This window comes from Hemicordylus capensis, chromosome 5, assembly GCF_027244095.1.
Source record: "Hemicordylus capensis ecotype Gifberg chromosome 5, rHemCap1.1.pri, whole genome shotgun sequence".
Taxonomy (NCBI): domain Eukaryota; kingdom Metazoa; phylum Chordata; class Lepidosauria; order Squamata; family Cordylidae; genus Hemicordylus; species Hemicordylus capensis.
This window is the reverse complement of record NC_069661.1, coordinates 63,481,709-63,500,424: the sequence shown is the minus strand read 5'-3', so window position 1 is coordinate 63,500,424 and position 18,716 is coordinate 63,481,709. Positions and strand designations below refer to the sequence as shown.

At 38.1% G+C, this 18,716-nt stretch overlaps 1 protein-coding gene across 4 annotated transcripts in view; it reads left to right on the top strand.

The window, feature by feature from the left end:
• The window catches only part of LRBA (LPS responsive beige-like anchor protein), a 567,920-nt gene that overhangs the window by 474,569 nt on the left and 74,635 nt on the right, over nucleotides 1-18,716 (top strand). The window lies entirely within an intron of this gene.

Sequence of the window (18,716 nt, the reverse complement as noted above, 5' to 3'; positions counted from 1 at the left end):
CTGATTTGTATCCAAATCTACCTCTTCCAAATCACCCCAGATTTGATTTGTGTTTGCTTTTATTCAATTCGGATTTGGACCAATTTGGACCACTTAACAAGGTTCTAGGGGCACCAGATTTGGGTGGTGGGTAGGTCCCCAACAACCACCCAAATTTCAAGGCAGTGGGACACTTGGTTGATTTTTAATGAATTTTTCTAGTGTTTACTGATTTTGAACATTTCCTCCATGGGAAACAATGGGGATTTGAAGTTGCCATATTCTAACCCTAAAATGGATCCCCAGCTTTCTTTCTTTATTTTTTTAAACAGCTAAGCTCTAGCCCTTGTAGAAGTGGAGTCATGGAGCAAAATGTGCAGTCATATTTTTCAAGTGTTTAGATTCTTTGGTGTATAATAACTTTTCCTCATAATGAATCCCTCTGAGGATTCATTGCACATTTTCATTTCTTCTGTTCATTTTGACTGTCACTGGACAGTGCCAGCTATCAACTGCCATGTGCCAACTACACGCCCCCCACACACACACACCTGTAAGGCAGTGGGGTACTCTTTTTAATTTTTAGGGATACTGAAATGATTAGATTCTTTGGTGTCTAATAACTTTTCCTCCGAATGAATCCCTATGAGGATTCATTATATGCCTTTGTTTCTTCTGTTCCTTTTGACTATCATTGGACAGTGCCAACTGTCAACTGCCATGTGTCAGCTAGCCCCCCCCCCCACATACACACACTGGAGTACACAGTTTATTTTTTAGGTATTTTTGAAGTGTTTAGATTCTTTGGTGTCTTTATTACAGACCTGCATTTCTTCTGTTCATTTTGACCCCACTGCTTTGCAGATGGGGGTGGGGAATTAGTGGCATACCATGTTCCAACTACCCCCCAACCCACAAGCCACTGGGTACTCAGTTTATACTTTAGGAATTTTTGAGGTGTTTAGACTCTTTGGTGTGTAATGAATCTTCATAGGGATTCATTATGAGGAAAGGTTATTAGACACCAAAGAGCGTAAACACTTGAAAAAATCCTAGAACATAAACTGGGTAGTATCCCACTGCCTTGCAGGTGGGAGTGGGGTGTAGTTGGCTCATGACAGTTAACAGTTGACACTGTAGAAAAGACAGTCAAAAGGAATAGAAGAAATGAAGGTGTGTAGTGAATCCTCATAGGAATTCATTGAGGGAAAGTTATTATACATCAAATAATCCAAACCCTTGAAAAACCATGACCACACATTTTGCTCCATAACTCCCATTTCTACAAGGGCTAGAGCTTAGTTTTTTTGTTTTTGTTTTTGTTTGTTTTTTAAATGAAAGCTGGGAATCTGGGAAAATTAATAGGAGGGATCTGAATCTCAAATAGATTCAAATCGAATCAGGCACAGTTCCATTTGTACCCAAATCTAGCCAATGGACCACAGGGGTGATTTGTTTTGTCTCCAAATCACCTGAATCAGCTAGATTTGGGTACAAATCTATTTGTACCTGAATCAATTTGCACATCCCTAGTTGATACGACAGCTGCATCTGTTCCTTGAAGAAGATGGTGATCTCAGAACTGTGGTGCCCTCTCTGGTAACTTCTAGGCTTGACTACTGCAATGCACTCTACGTGGTGCTGCCTTTGTATGTAATTCAGAAACTTCAGTTGGTTCAAAATGCAGCGGCTTGATTGGTCTCTGTGGTGTCTCAGAGAGACCATATTATGTCTGTTTTAAAGCAATTGCATTGGCTACCAATAGATTTCTGCACAAAATACAAAGTGCAGGTGATTACCGTTAAAGCCCTAAATGGCTAAGGCTTACCTAGGAGAGTGCCTTCTTCTGCATGATCCCCACCACAGATTGAGGTCATTGAGAGAGGTCCGTCTCTGTATGTCACCAGTTCACTTCGCAGTGACTTGGGAGTGGGACTTCTCTGTAGTCACTCCTAGGCTGTGGAATGTGCTCTCTCTAGACATTTGTGATTTAACATCTTTGGCAGCCTTCAAAAGAGCCCTTGACACATTTTTTCAACCAGGTAATCTCTGGACATTTTTAAATGTTTAAATTGCTTTTTTTAACAGTTTGTTTTGTTTTGTCTTTCTTGCATCTATTTTTGTGAACTGCCTAGAGCCTTTGGAGTCAGGCAGTATACAAACTGAATGAAGGAATGATACTTTTGATTCAATAGACTTAAACATGTTGAATTCTCTGTTAATTTGCTGTGTCCACACACACCCCTATACCTAATTCCTATCTATTTATAATTAAACATAGAATATTTACCAGATAATTGTCCGTCCGCACGTGTGTGTGTGTGTGTGTGTGTGTGTATGTGTGTGTTCAGAGATATCTGTAGCTTTTGCTAAAAGCCTGAATAGTGGAAGATACTTGTGCTTCAGTTTGTTATAAGAAGAGAACTGATAAAAAGCAGAGACTTGGCGAAACAAGTCTTAGTGCAGCAAACTTCATTTATAAGTATGTTTCACTTCTCGGAGTATCCTTTGGATCAACTACTCCTTGCCTGTTTTTAAATGCATCTTTTATCTGATAGAGCAGAGAAGCAGCTGATTACCAACTGATTTCCCTTTCATTTTCTTCACCTTGTGGGAGCCTCCATCTTTAACAGTGCGGCAAGTAACAGTCCTTGTCAAAACCAATATGAACTGAACTGAACCTCTCACACTTTCTGTCCTTTCACATTCATAATATAGCTGTGATAATTTCCTGCATTCTTTATAATCTTTAAAAGACCTAGGTAGTTTGAGACCTTGCCATTGCAAATTGATGCAATGCGTTGAAGGAGTTTTTTAAAAAAAATACTCATTGACCCGATACAGCTATAAGCATGCCTAATTAGAGCCAGCGCGGTGTAGTGGTTAGAGTGCTGGACTAGGACCAGGGAGACCCGAGTTCAAATCCCCATTCAGCCATAATACTAGCTGGGTTACTCTGGGCCAGTCACTTCTCTCTCAGCCTAACCTACTTCACAGGGTTGTGAGGAGAAACCTAAGTATGTAGGACACCGCTCTGGGCTCCTTGGAGGAAGAGCGGGATATAAAATGTTATAATTAATATTATTATTATTGTTATTATTAGGTGGCAGAATAAGCCTATACCCATTTCCCCATACATACCATATCCAACATCTAGGGCTATATATGTGAAGCCCCAATCAGATGTTTGAGCACAGCACCAGTTACTCCCACATGAGGAGCTGACTTATGTGGATTTCATTTTCCCATTTCAAAGGTTGCCTAATAAAATAACTGATGCTGTTGCTGACTAGCTGACTTGGAATGCACATACACAACCCTACGTGCTGGATGGCAGTTCTAGAAATTGTTAAATGTTGTTTGTGTTCTGAGCAATACATTAATGGAGGATGATAGATTTGGACTGGTGCATGTATATGGCTACACTGGAATTGCACAGCCCATTCAAGATTCAAGGACCTTGCACTTGAATCTTGAATGAGCTGTGCAATTCCAGTGTAGCCATATTAACTCTACTTAAGAGTTAGAAACTGAGTTGAATCAGGTATTTTGTATACATCAAAAGAACAATTACTGGTATTCCCTGCTTAAGTTCTTGTGGTGAGAACAGATTAGAAATCCCCCCCCCTTTTATCTTGGATGGTATGGTTGAACATATGTAACTGTCTTCTGCTGAGTCAGATTATAGATGGCTGACATCCTAAAGAAGTGAGAACACAGCAGAATGCTTTCCCAGTTGCACAGCATGTGTGGTAAAGAATAAACTTTTGTGGATCTTCCTTCCATCTATAAATGTTCTGTGCCTTCCATAAATATGTCCCTGAGGAGCATGCACGGAGCATTTATAGAAGCAGGGAATTGCTGCAAAAATCGGTCCTCCTCTCTTTGTGTACTGCAGAAGTGGGGAGGCCTCTGGCTGTGTTAACAGCAGCCTCCCAATGCATCCTTGCCTCATTAGGATGTCAGCCACTGACTGGCAACAGCTTTCCAGTAGGGATGTGCAGAACGTTTTGACAATGAAACATTTCGACTCAAAATTGGCTGTTTTGACACCATCTAAATAAAAGGCTTGTTTCGAGCTCAGAGCAGAACAACCCTGTTTCTATTGAAAAGTTTCAACATTCCAAGTGCCATTTTGGAGATCTGCTTATCCCTTGCTGATTCGTTTTCTGGCACTGGCTTCTGATTAGCTTGCAGTCTCCTTGCTTGGCTTGTTATCCTACAAATCAAGTGTTGTCATGGGTAACTGTGCCCCCATTGGCTGGGGGAATGGAGGCAGGAAGTGGGAACACAAAAAGAGGGAATTTCAGAATATATTCAAAGAGATTGGGAGGCAGAGAGAACCTTTATGTCTCTCTTGAAAAGGATACATCTGGAGAGGAGGAAGCAATGTTTGGTTTTGTGGTTTTCTTTTCTGAGTACTAATATGCTGTGCTATTGCTGCTATAACTATCTGGTCTTTCTGGATCTCAAAAAACAAAGGAAGAACTTGGGTGCCTTCCTTCCTTGAGTTGTGGTTTGTTTTGTTTCTAAGATAGTGTTGTGAGAAATGGACAGTGGCACTGCTGTGTGTGTACATGATATTTCTTGGTGATTGCTGTGATGAGCTCCATGTCTGGCCTTGAGACTAATTTGGTGATTTGCTCTGGTATGTTCTGTAATCTGCATTGCAAGGTGTTATACTCAGTCAAAATGTGGGTGAAATTGTTCAAACTGAGCTTATGGATATTCTTGCTGTTAAGTAAGGGTACTGCTGTGACAGCTGTTGCAATTCTAGAAAGTAAGGAGTCCTAATTGTGGGTAGGAGAGGAACTTGTGCCAATGGTGCAGCACCAGCACTGTGCCTGGCAGTGGATTCTGCGCCAGTGATTCTTTTCTGGCCATTTTTGGACTGTGTTTGAAATGTGTGTTCTTTGTTGGGAAGGACAGATTCCCATTTATTGTGTGCTTCTACAGTATTTTTCAAGGCAGGGTTGCAAAATACATTGCAAATTGCAATGCAAAATGTTCTGGCCATAGGGAACAATGGGAAAACTCAAAACACCCCATTGTTCCCCATGGGTAGCTCCTAGGAACACCAAAGTGGGTTGTGTGGTAGGGCATGATGGTTGCTACCTACCACCCAACCCTCAACAGAAATGGGAAAGTGGGCAATTTATATCAAATTTTAAACCTTTTCCCCAAACTCCCGTAAAATCTTATGGTCATACCAGTTGTTTCAATGGAACATTGCAGCCATTTGCATTTCATTTCAAACTCGAAACAGAACACAAAATCCATTTCATTCACTGCCCTACTCTCCAGGGTTTCAGAGAGGGTGTTCCCCAGCTCTAACTTGAGATGCTATGGATTGATCCTGGGCCCTTCTGCATTCAAGGCACATGCTCTATCAATGAGCTAGAGTGCCATTCCATAGTTGCTTGTGTTCAGCCCATCTTACATATACTTTTGAAGTGGTGCTTGACAAATGCACAGTTCTTTTTAAATATCTTTTTCTTTATATATATTTCTCTTAGATGTACCTGTGCAAGAGTTCGCGAGCAGTTGCCAATAGCAACGGGGACAGGCTAGAGAAAGAATGTGGTGGTGGCTAGCCGGCCAAAGAAAACGATGGCAGGCAGTTGGCCGGCCAAGCAGCTGTTACTGGTAGCTGGCTGGCTGGCGGGCAGTCAGAAAACCACAGCACGGGCGGCTGGGCAGCAGGTGGCACAAAAGAAGATGGGGCGGGTGGGGAATAAGAAGAAGGCAGCTGCGGGTGGGTGGGGGGAGAACAAGGCGATGGCAGGCAGGGGGCGGGCAGGGAAGAAAACAGGCGGGGGAGAATACAGCTGGGCTGGCAGGCTAAAAAGCAGTTGCAGGGGTGGGGAGGAGAATGTGGCGGGGGCGAACTAGGGGTGCAGATGCTCTGTGCCCAATCAGCGAGTATAGATTATTTACGTTTCAGTATACCTTAAGTATCTTTAATTAACAGGCTATACAAAACAAAAGTCAGGTGCAACCCTGGATTGACAGTCACTGAATACAAACTGTATATTTAAAATGTTTTGCATTTTTAGCAATTCTGTTCCTGTCGTGTAATTTTAAGCTGGATAACTGTAGAAAATGTGGTCTTAAAAAATAACTACAAATCAATGTGTAAGCTGGGCTCTTCAGAAGCTGGTAAAAGTAAAAAAGAGAAGAGGGATCGGGAATAATGGTGTAATACTATAATGTTTTTAGATGTATACATTGCATTCTGACACTGGCTCAATTTGTTAAGCTACCTGACATCTTCATGTGTAGTTTAAACAAGATCTTTTTCTTGGGCTGCTCTTCCTTTTCAGCCTTCTTCTTGAGGAGATGGATGATAAATGGAAATATAAACATAGCATGAGAATGTGAACTAACTCCCAAACATTTCAATAGTCTTATAAACAACTGGTCATTGTTACCTTTAGTTGGGTTACAGTTTCTCTCAAAGCAGTAAGGCACTTCATCTGTATTACACAGCTGACTCTTAGTGTTTTGGTATATTTGATTAAATACTTCAGTGTTTAAATAATGGCTATATAATTATACATTCATTAAACACTGAATTTTAATTCATAGCACTGTAATGGCCTGGACTGAAGAAAAATTACCCTTAAAGAGGAGAACCTTGGCTTCAAACCACTTGTTTTATGGAGTTAATTTTAGCTAGGTCTCTCTAAGTTTCCCTTTTGTGTGTGTCTAGTTCATGGTTGGCTTTAGAGTCACTCACTGAAGGCAGAGATTGCCCACTATTTGTTTCTATACTTTGTTGTTGGTCAGCTCTTCTATTAGAAACCACTAGGGGTATGCACAGAACCAGCGGGGGCAGTTTGAATGAGGGGGGACACATTTAAGGGTGGGGGAAGGTGCACTTATATCCCCCGCATGTTTCTCCTGCCAGTGCTCTCTTAAAAACCAGTCCAGCATGGCAGAAGTATACCTCCCTGCCACCCCATTCCCACCTTGCTCCAAAAGTGACCAGAAGTACCCCGTGCATGTGTGCTTGTTAGCGTGTGAGCAGCATGTGTGGGGTACTTCCAGTTGCTTCCAGACCGAGGAGGGAATGGGGCATCAGGGAGGTACGCTGCTGCCCTGCCGGACCGGTTTTTAAGAGAGCGCCAGCAGGGGAAACTTGGCGGAGGGGGTAAGTGCACCCTTCCCCACCCTTAAAAGTGCCCCCCTGCCTTCGAACTGGCCCAACCGCCGGCTGTTCAAACCTGTTTGGAGGCCTGTAAAAGGGCCTCTGAACAAGTTCATGCACATCCCTAGAAGCCACCCTCTCCCAAAGAGGGGGAAAATATGATTGACTGTATTGATTTAGACTGAAAAGCCATCCAAGACCTGGGATCCCATTAGGAATCTATACAATAGAGTTCAGCAACTAATCTTAACAAATGTTGACTCGTTTTATATTAGAAAGTGATAGAAACAGCAGAAATAGAATAAAACATTTCCTTTTCAGTTTTGATTAAAAAAAAAAAAACTTAAGTGAAGTTTGCAATTTGACTGTTTTTATAGAGCCTTAAAATGTTTAAGGTTTGTTATTAGTTTTGATTTTGGAATAAGAGAATAATATCAAAACTGATATAACAATGGAATTTTCCATAAATGGTTGAGGACAACAGTGACAAAACTATTTAAAACTTTGAATAGATATTTTTGGAAAGGAGACTTAGTTGGAGACATTTTACTCCATTTTGATTTTGGATACACTAGCTATTTAAAGAGCTTTCAGATTTATACAATTTTTGTTTAACTGTCAAAACATTTAATTATACTGTGCCTTGAAGGTGTAAAGCTGTCAAATAAATCAGAGTCTTTGCATAAATGTTTGGCAATGGCTCTGGCTACTATGCTATAGATGCTTCTTGGCAAAACTTTGTGGTAAGTGTTTAGTCAGAAGATATAGGACAACATTGATACAATGATTGCTAATTACTTGTAAAACAGCAGGTAGTAATGAGGCAGATTAAGTCATTGCGTGTGCATCTTCAGGGCACTGGGCAATAGTGAACCTAATTTCAGAAATTATAGATCTTGGTTCCTTTTTACAATGCCAGTAAAGTTAGTATTGCTAACAGCAGTACACATTGACTCAGAAAAAGGTCTGTACATTAATGGAGCTCAAGCTGACCTGAAAACTATTTATTGCAGAAGGTCTTAAGTCCCTTGCTTTTGCATAACACTAAATATAATTTGGATATGATTTTTAAAATCCCAAGAAGCTGGCAATTCTGGAAATTTTATTAAAGGAGTTCTTGAGTGTATCTGAAGGAGCAATAGTAGTGGCAAAGTAAACTCTAAACTCGTGGAAGGTGATTGGAGTGAACTAAATTAGTTCCTCTTTGAAGCTTTTCTTCTCTTCTCCTTTCAGAGATGAATGGGGAGGCCCTTGAATGAAAGTTGCTTTTCATTAGTGCCACCCAATACCTGTTTGAAAGAAAGAGCTCTCCTAACACACACAAACATTAGAGTAAAGGAAAGCTTCCCCTTTCTACAAGGAAGAGTTCAGCTAAACAGCTCCTAGCTTCTCTTTCCAGTCAGGTGGCTTCAAATCAAAGTTAATTACTGTAGTCATTTATTCTAATCACTCTCTTCGTATGGCTAGCTGCATTCTGTCATGGGGTGGCATCGTTTGAAGCCAGTTAGGTTTGAAAGCCACTGCAGGGTACTCGAGCCTCATTAGTGAGGCTTATCCATGCCTGGCTCTGGATGTGATCCCTGATTAACTCTCTGTTAGCCTTTCTCCCCAGACAACACTCCTCCCTCCCTCTTTAGCTCCAATTAACTCTTGCCTTGCTGCTTGCCTTTCACTTGCATCAGGACCAAGAAGAGTGAGGAGATGTTGTTATTTAGCCTAAACAGAAGAATTAAACCTATGCTGGTGTCACCCACCTATATTTGTTAATTTGCATCTAATTTGTGTTAGAAAACTATGCTTAGAACAGAGATTTTCTTATACTTCCTGGATAACATGAATCTGTAGCAGCTATCCTCCTTATGAACAGCAATTCTAAGCAGGGAGGGGTGTTTGTGTTTGCGTGTGTGTGGGTTCAGCTGTGATTTGAAGATTTCTGTTTTGGTTTAGGCTGGTAAAGTTCTGGTAACTGAAGTAAAGGCTAATAAGTAGATGTGAACTAGATTATTTCATATTCACATGGACAAATGCTAAAGTTTATATTATAAAGTTGATCAGCAAAGTGAAGAAGAGCAATGAATTTTCAAGCTTCTGTCTTAGATCTTGGCAGCCTTCAACCCTAACTACCATACAGTTGCCTAGTTACCTCTGGTAGTAATGGGGACTCTGAGTGGAATTTCAGTATTACACTACTTTTCAAGGACACTGACTTAACTTCTGAATTGTTGATTTGACTTGTATATCATATCATATTGTATTGTATCATATCAGTCTATATATGTGTATTCAATATAATGATACAACTCAAAAGTCCCACCAGTTCCATTTGTGCGAGGGGCAAATTTGCTGTACCCTTTCCCCCTTAAAATATGCTCCTGAGAGTTGAGGAACACTTGGAATGGTTTTTGGGTAATGCAGAGGGCAGCAGAGAGAAGGGTTTTGGGTTTTTTTGTAAAAATGGTCTTTCCCCCTTGGACAAGCAGGACTTCTTCCACTCGTGGGAATACGAGTAGAGGTTCCAGAGTCAGGAAATGAGATGCACCTAAGACTTATGGAGGAGTTAAATAATGAATTGGTGGCTTGGGGCTTTAGATTAATTAACTGATATAAATAGAAGAGATTTCCACAGATATCAGAAGAGTGGATAGTCCTGAAAGTTGGTCCTGTGACCAGAACTATGTTGGAGGATATTAGGATTTTAGTTGTCCAGAAGGTTGGTGAGAATACTGAGACTCAAGAGCAATGTTAGTACACATTAAAATAATTAATATAAAATATATTTTTATATAATATTATATATAAAATATAATATTAAATAATTAATATAATTAAACCAACAAATATATTTGAATCTGTACATGAAGAACTTAGGATCCAGAACCAGTGCTTGGAAACTCCTAGGTCCCATTGCTAACAATCAAGGCTTTTGCTGTTAAATAATGGGCATGGTTTCGCTGTACAAGTCCATTGCTGTTGACATTAACATGGCCAATGCCTCTCTTGAGATCTTTTCAGATTTGTTATTTATTTTATTTTTTATTTTATTTATCATATTTCTATACCACCCAAACCTTATGACTCTGGGCAGTTTACAATTAAAATAATTTAAACATTAAATCAATTAATTAGAATAATTTACACATTAAAATTATTAACATTAAAAACATTTAACATACAACATTAAAAATATTAAAACTATAAATCTAATTAAAAGCCTGGTTGAGTAAATGTGTCTTCAGTGCCTTTTTAAAAGTTGCCAGAGATGGGCTCTTATTTCAACAGGGAGCACATTCCAAAGTCCAGGGGCAGCAATGGAGAAGGCCCATTCCCAAGTAGCAGCCAGACGAGTTGGCGGCAACCACAGGTGAACATCTCCAGATGATCTTAACAGGTGGTGGGGCTCATGATGAAGAAGACATTCTCTTTAATACCCAGGGCCTTGGTGTTTATAACGCCTTGCTTTATAGAAGACCCCATCTGGAATTTGCCCATGGGGTAGGAGTGGAAGTACTGCAAAGCAGTGCTTCCCACCCCCAATCCCCTCAGACGTTCCAGAAGGATACTATGGTCAATAGTATTGAAAGCTGCTGAGAGATCCAAAAGGACCAACAGTGTCACACTCCCTCTTTCAATTCCCAATTGGAGATAATCCATCAAGCCAACCAAGGCAGTTGCCACCCCAAAATAGCTCGCCAAAAGCCAGTTTGAAATGGTTCTAGACAATCAATTTCCTCCAAGACCTCCTGCAGCAGGGAGGCCACTACCTTCTCAATCACCTTGCCCAGCCATGGAAGGTTGGAGACAGCCTGTTGTTACTTAACTCTGAGGGATCCAAGGCAGGCTTCTTCAGAAGTGGTCTAATGATTGCGTCCTTAAGACAAGGAGGCATCCTGCCCTCCCTCAGAGAGGGAGGTTTTGGGCCTAATGGCTTTTTTCCAACATGTACTTATGGTCTGGTTCATTGAAGCTCTTTGTTTCTTATGCTTATCCTGTCTTTATGAAAATATATATACTTTAGTCCTTTTGCCTTTTCAGTTTAAATGTGTTCTAATAGGGTAAAATTTACTGTTCCCATACTGCCTTTTTACTCCAAATAATTCAGTTCATGCATCATACTCTTAAAAAATGGAATAGATTAACCTATCCCAGCAAGACTTTGAGATAGATAATCAACTAGATAATCAAATGGCAAGGTCCAGCAACAGGTTTTGGTCTCTCTCACCCCCCTTCTTTCTCTCCACAAATCTTCTGTGTTGCATTGGAAATTTATGTTATATCTTTAGAGTATCAGTGGTTATATCTATATTTTAGAATGCTCCTGTACAGCGATGCTAGATAACCAACTCTAGATTACTTAATGTGCAGCAAACATAATATAAGGAAATTTATATAAGTTAGTTTTCTTAAGTTTTAAGTGATACTTTGTAATGCAGTCTCTGTGAATGCTGAGCATATATAACTATGATATATCTATTTATATTGATGTAAACCGCTTTGGGAACTTTTGTTGAAAAACGGTATATAAAAATTCATTGTATATAAATATTCATCTTATATACCACCAGTTAAGATAAAAGCTATGGATTTCAAAGACATGTTACATTCGGTATAGTAAACAAATATATCTTTCTATTTCCCTAATGTCTATTATTATATTCCTGCCCATATCTTTTATATATTTATTATTCCTAGACATAAATTTTATTTATTTAGAGCGCTGTTGTAGTCATCTTTTGAAGGGGTATTTGTTTCAACTGGTTTTCTTCACTCTTGACTGAGACAGATTTTAGCTCTCACTAGTTGTTTGAATGTTGGTACCCAACCTTACTGTCTTTGTAGTTCTGCAGTTTTTTGCATTACATGTTAGTGTGTTGTATTTTTATTTTGTTTTGTGAGTCACATTGGCACCATGTGCATGAAAAGTGAGATATAATTTTTAAGATAAAGCAAGACAAGACCAATGAGGAGAAATCAGAATTTGAGCTATTAGAAAAGCGGGTGGGGGGGGGATCAGACGCTGTGGGGCCAAGAGTGGGTCCAGTAATAGCTTTATAGAAAAGGACAGTCATGGATTTTAGCATAGTTAGTGGAAAGCAGAACTTAAGTTGAGCCCAGGCTCAGTCCTAATATGTATTTATTACTTTTCAGTGCAAAGACTTAGTCTGCAAATATGTGGTTAATAAAGATATATAGCTTCATGTGCAGAATATGTGCTTTCTACACCACCGATAAAACCAGTTAACTGATATCCATTTAGAATTATCACATTTTTGTTTGTTTTGTTGCTCATTCGTAGTTTTCTTTACATTTGTTTTTAGTGCCCCCTCCACCCCCGGGTTTAATTTTTTCCTTCCACAAACATTTTGCCACTGCCTGTGACCATGGCAGCCAATGGAGATTGTTTGTACAGCCGCCTTCTGGCAGCCACCAGTTTATTTTCCCACAGCACCCCGCATAGCTTACAAGGCACTGCAGGGTAGCCATCGGTAGGAGCCATCATGTTTTGGTGCTGGCTATTTTATTTTCCCACAGAGCTTCAGAGTGAACCTGCATTTGGTTGAAAATAAATTAGTTGCCATCACAAAACCATGTCTGCCCCCCACTCACAGCTCCCTTTCCCCCCTGCAATGTTCTGGGCTGATACTGCATCTGCAGTATTATGGGGTGATACAGTGGTGGCTGCCAGGAAGTGAGTGCTTAAGAGACCTCCACTGCCTGCTGGTCTTGGTAAGCAATCCCTTTACTATTATGTGGGCCTGTGCCTTTCTTTCAAAGTGAAACAATTCCATAATGTTTGTGTTCTTAGCACTCATCATTTGTATACTTTGTGGTCCCTCAGATTTTCAGGAATGAATCAAACAAGTGAATAGATTGCTAATAGTTTGCCAATAGTTTTTCTTGCAGTTATGCATAAGCATGTATTGAATTTCCAAACACAGGGCAGCATTCAAATTAAGATTTGCATGAATTAAACACTTCTGCTCATGTGAGGGCGGGTGGGGACAATTTACAGGGATCTCCTCCTCTCTGCAGCCCTTTGTGCCTGTAGAAAACCCTCAAGGACATTTATTTTGATGGGCAAAGGTATATAGGGGATTGGTGAAAAATCACCTGCCCCCTGTGCACAAGCAAGGGCACTCTGCTTGCACAAATCTTAATTAGATGCTGTCCATAGGCTCCAGGTTATAGTATATTTAAAATAGCACCCAAATAGTATGAAAGCGTTTGTATGATCTGAGAAGTATCAGCTTTAGCTGATAAATTAGTTTTAGCTGATAATGAATGAATTAAAAATAAAAGTAGATAACAGAATAATTAACAAATACCTTTGATATTAAGGTACACAGCAGTTGTGTTAATCGTAATAATTAGGATGCTGTTGTTTTTTGTTAGATTTTCTGTGTTGTCTTTTGCTTAATTTGGTTCTCCCTAGTGGATTTACATCTAGATTTCAAATACAAGGCCAGCATTTTAAGAGTTAATATCTTATTAGGAAGAGAGGAAATCTGGTAACTATTGAAGAGACTAGACCTAATGGTGCACACAAACAATTTGTCAGTCTTCGTAAATGTGAATAGCTTTCTGCAAAGTGGCTGCTCTTGCTTTGTTTGAACAGACTAAACTTTTCCTTTTTGGACTTTAAATCTTAGAAGGGAATGTGATCCACATATTCAATCAAAATCATTTAATTCAAAGCATATTTTGATTGGAACAAAGCTGACATGGAAAGAAACTCCAGAATTTTTTTTAAAGTTGAAAGGACTTTTTATCATATATTTAACAGGAAAATTTGAAACGGTTCTAATTAGGTTGAAAAAAACAGCCTTCATCGTTGTAAATTAGAAAGGTCATACATCAGTGTTAAGGAAACATTACTGCTAGTGTTTGAAATCCAGCACATGCAAACATAACAGACTGCTTGATTTTTAAATGTTGTTTGTTGCCCAGATATCATGTGGTTGTTAAACTTACATTACCCTTGAGAGGGTGGGTATTTAAAATGCAAGAACATAATTTAAAAAGTCTTGAAACTAGTTACTGGTTTTCTTCAGTTTTTAAAAAAAATGTTTTAAAGATTTTTCTTTTACATATTATTATTTTGGGTCATATTAGACTTTTCTTAAAACATCAATATATATTGAAAAACCAACTTGAAATACTGTAATTTACATATAGAGCCAAATAACCTTACTTATTGGTCTTTTACACCACTGACACTCATTGAATTCTTCTGGAATGCATGCAATATCATAAACAAGAAAACTACCAATTTTCATCATTTGTGTTTGGTTTTTGCTTGTTTTATTCATTTCAGGGATAAGGTAAATAGGAATGCAGCCTGGTGTCATTTTTTTTTAAAACAATCTAACACTTTTGCTCATATAAAATTGCATAGGAGTGTACATTGGAATTCTCATTATTCTAAAAACTTATTTTGGCTGTAGTCCATATGCTTGTTTTTAATGCAGGATAGTTCTTTTCATAATTAATCTGGGCAAACCTATTATCTAAGGTAGTCTAAAATGTGTGCATGTGCAAAGATAGAAATTTTTTTTAAAATGTGAAATTTATCTTGATATTATTAAAGTACCACTTCAGCAAAGGCTTAATTTCAAGCTGGGTATAGTTTATTCTGCTTATTATATTTTAGGAAACCATACTTATACAATACTGTTTACATGTGTACAAAATGTCATGATGACATAAAATGGCTATTTCCTAGTTAACTCTATTCAAAACAGAAGACTTGGGCTATTAGGTACCTTATTTTCTTGTATTTGAAGAGGGAACTAATAGTGCCTTATCAAATTGCATTGCACTTTAAATAAATTTATGAGCAACTGGGAGTTTTCTTTTTTACTATCTTAAGCTCAATATGTTGACGACTCAGGAGCATTTCTGCTTGACAATGGATAAATGAAAGTTACTAATAGGTGTTTGTGTTTGACATCTGTATATTGTACTTTTTAGCATATCTCAAGTGTTTTAGTTTTGGCCTAATAGGTCTCATTAAAAAAATAGATATCAGCCCCAAGACAGTTTGTCACAGCTAATATGAGTCCCACTGGACTGAATTGACAATTTGTGTGTGGCTTTCCATGGCAGTCCTCTCGTGGTCTTATTTGATCCTTAACAATTGGGCATTAGTCCCTGATTTATTTTACAATAACTCAATAGAGCTGAATATTATTGTACTGTGTTGGACGTTTTAGTGGATTTTCTTTTTTACAAAATTTTCTTAGAGCACACACAGGGTGTAAATGATGTATCCTGTCTGCTGTGGGAGCACTAACAATTGATTGGATAGGGTTTAAGAGCAGCATGGGGAAGGAGGTTAGTATCCCCCAGTTGCACACCGTATTTAACTGTAGCTTTAATGAGTGCTCTCTGCCACAGAAGCTTTGAGTGATCCTAAATGTTTGGGTTGCTGGAGTTTTCCTGTATTGTTAGTGAATTGCAGATTTTGGAGGGTGAAGGATAAATTAAATTGTGTAGCTTGGTATAAATGGAAGGGATTTGTTGCATCTAAGATTTTTACACCCAAGAGCATAGAGACTTGATATTTAACATTGTCATTTTATAAAACAATGTCCAGTCTCTATCTGGATTTCTATTTTCTATATTTCTTGTATTTGGCCTGAGCTGCTTTTAAAGATTATTCCTTCCCTCACAAACAAAATGCTTATTCCCCACTTCTTTTATATTTGATTTGTAACTACAGTCTAAGAAAAATAGACATATGTGTGACATTTTCCAAATCTGAACTTTAAAAAAAAAACCATTTTTGCATAATTCTGGATGTTACAGTTCTGTTTAGCCATCAGAAATTAACATATCACGTTTATACACAATGGCAATGATGTTAGAAATACCTTGATGTAATGAAAAAGAAGCTACACATTTCATGATTACTCCATTATTTATTTTGCTAGTTATTAATCTCTGCAGTGTTATAGAAGCTTATTGGCAGTATGGCCCATTGAACCCAGTGGGGCTTTCTTCTGAACAGACACACATAGAATGTTACTGTTTAGTATATATTTTTTAAAAACTACAGTTTTTATGCTCTCTTTGTAAAATAAAAGCAAATTCATTATGATCACTAATACTCTTTTATATGAAAATTAAGGTCTGGTTTTCACTTTCAAAGGTTTAATAAATTATATGATGCATGATTTAATCGTAACTGCAAAACAATATTTCAATCATTATTCAAGTTCTTTGGCTTTATTAAGTTGTCTATGAAAATTTAATGTCTAACTGGCATTATCTCTAGGATTTTAAAGGAGAGGAAGCCATGTATGTTTTGCTTTTTGAATGTATAAACATATTTTCTGTTCTTGCTTTTCCACTAGTTTATAGATGAAATAGACACAGGAGAAATTAAAGATCTAGTGCTTAATGTTTCTTGGGGGTGGGGTGGGGGAAGCAAAATTAAATAAATAATTTGTGTGGTTGTCATTTTTGGAGGCTTATGGGCTTTTACAGCCTCAAACTGGTGTGCTGTGCAGACACTCATGAGAATTCTCAGAGTTTTAAACTTATTGAACAATTTTGAAATCATTAATATTTAATTGGATTGGTTGTGGGTTTTTTTTATAGTTTTAATTGTGTGTGTGTTTATGAAGGTGTTTTTTTTTTTTTTAAATTTACTGGCCAGAGTATTGCATACATAAATAAAGATTGCTTTCCTTGTAGGAATATGTATTGGAAGATTTTCCCATATGGTCATTTTTGGGTGGCGGGTAAAGGAGTGACTTGATATACTGTCTAGTCATTCATTATAAAGGATGTTTCTAACAATTCACTAACTGAGCTTCTAAATGAAAAAAATGATATGAACATGAAGATATGGATAGGGTTTTTTTCTTGATTGAAAGTTCTAATTAAGTGAATAGAGGAAAATTAACTGAAATTAGCTGTCAGAAAACCACATTTAAATGAGTGATGAGTTGCTCAGGCAGTAAACATTTAAATGATATAAATTGCCATTTAAGTGTATGGTTTAATGTTTGTCATGCATTAACATGACACAAGATTGCAGTGACAATCAAGCAGCTTGCTCTAATTTGAACATATTTAGGGCTTTTGTATAGAGTGCACTGCACAAATTAAGACAATTGCTGTTTTTATGTGTCAATTTAAATGTTTCTTCAGGCATCAGTTAATGAAACTAACCCATCATTTCTGTATGTACACTGCAGAGTAGTTTCTCAGGGTTTAAGAATAAATTCTCCAGTCTAAATTAGGCATTTCCTTGAAAAGGAAACCATGCTTAATTTCTGTAAGTTATAAAAATGTCTGCATTGTTTCATCTGCACTTAGTAAGCTAGAATGAAAAACAATATAATTTTGTACATGAAAAGCAGTTATATTTTGTACAATATAATTTTTGTATGATATGTATCATATTGTTATAGTAACTTTAACATTTCTATTTAAATATTCATAATGTACTTTTTAGTTTTTAAAATCTGCCAAAAGATTAATGTTTTTGTCTTATTCTTTGATCATTATTGCCTTTCTATTCTGCAATGTATCCAGGATCTGATTAGACACGCTTGTATAATATTTGGTTCTATGAACTCATCCCAAAAGATCCTGCACATAGATGTTTTCTCATTCATTTTAACAGATGGGGTAACTCTGTCCATGAAGCTGCCCAAGGTTTGATCATGGTTTGCTTAACTGTAATTTGAACAAACCACAGCTCCACAAATTCAGACAAAATGGAAATTGTGGTTAGTTCAAAAGCAGTTTTGGTCTCCTTAGGTGCATGAAGGAGGTGGACAGGGGAGTATGCAAACTTAATGGGAAAGCAAGGTTGTTCAAAATAATCTAAATAATGGTTCATGGCCTGAATTGGGCCTGTGTGTTTTTTCTGCGTGTTCTGTTTTGCCAGTTAGTTTTGGAATACCCAACGAAACATGGATATTAATTATTTGCATATATAAAGTAATTGCTTCTGTTTTGTTAATATGTCAGGAAAATATTAGGAAGATCTAAGTAGAGATTGGAAATGTCTCTCACAATTTACAGGATAGCCCAAGTCATTTAGGGATGATAGTAGCCACTGCACTTTTGTGTTATCCTGACCTGATCCCCTCCAGCTGGTGGAGCAGTGGGGATGGAGAAAGGTCAGTGCAGCAATGCAGAAAGTAAAGAATCCAGGAAAACCTTGTTACTCATGGAGGTTCTGTTCCTTGCCTATCACTGTTCCTCACCTACCACTGCGAGTAATTACACTGTGAGTAATGAGGCATTATTCCTATGGGGAAAGGGGAGTTAGGTTCTTGAATGCTCAAAGAAGTTGTGAAGAAGAAGAAAAAACAGCGAAAGAACTACTTTAGTGTGCTCCATGGGATATCCTTGTGCTCAGCAATGCCCCCCCCACCCAGACCATGAAATGCCATGGTCTGCCCCCCGCCCCAGACCATGGAAATTCAGTTTTTTTCAAACTGAAAAAAATTGCTTGAAAATGCTTGGTGGTTGTTTTTTTAAAAAAGAAAATAGGTGGAAAATGACAGAAAAATGACAAAACAAATAAGTGAAAACAGCACTCTGCCTTGTTCTGTGGGGTCTCCTTGTG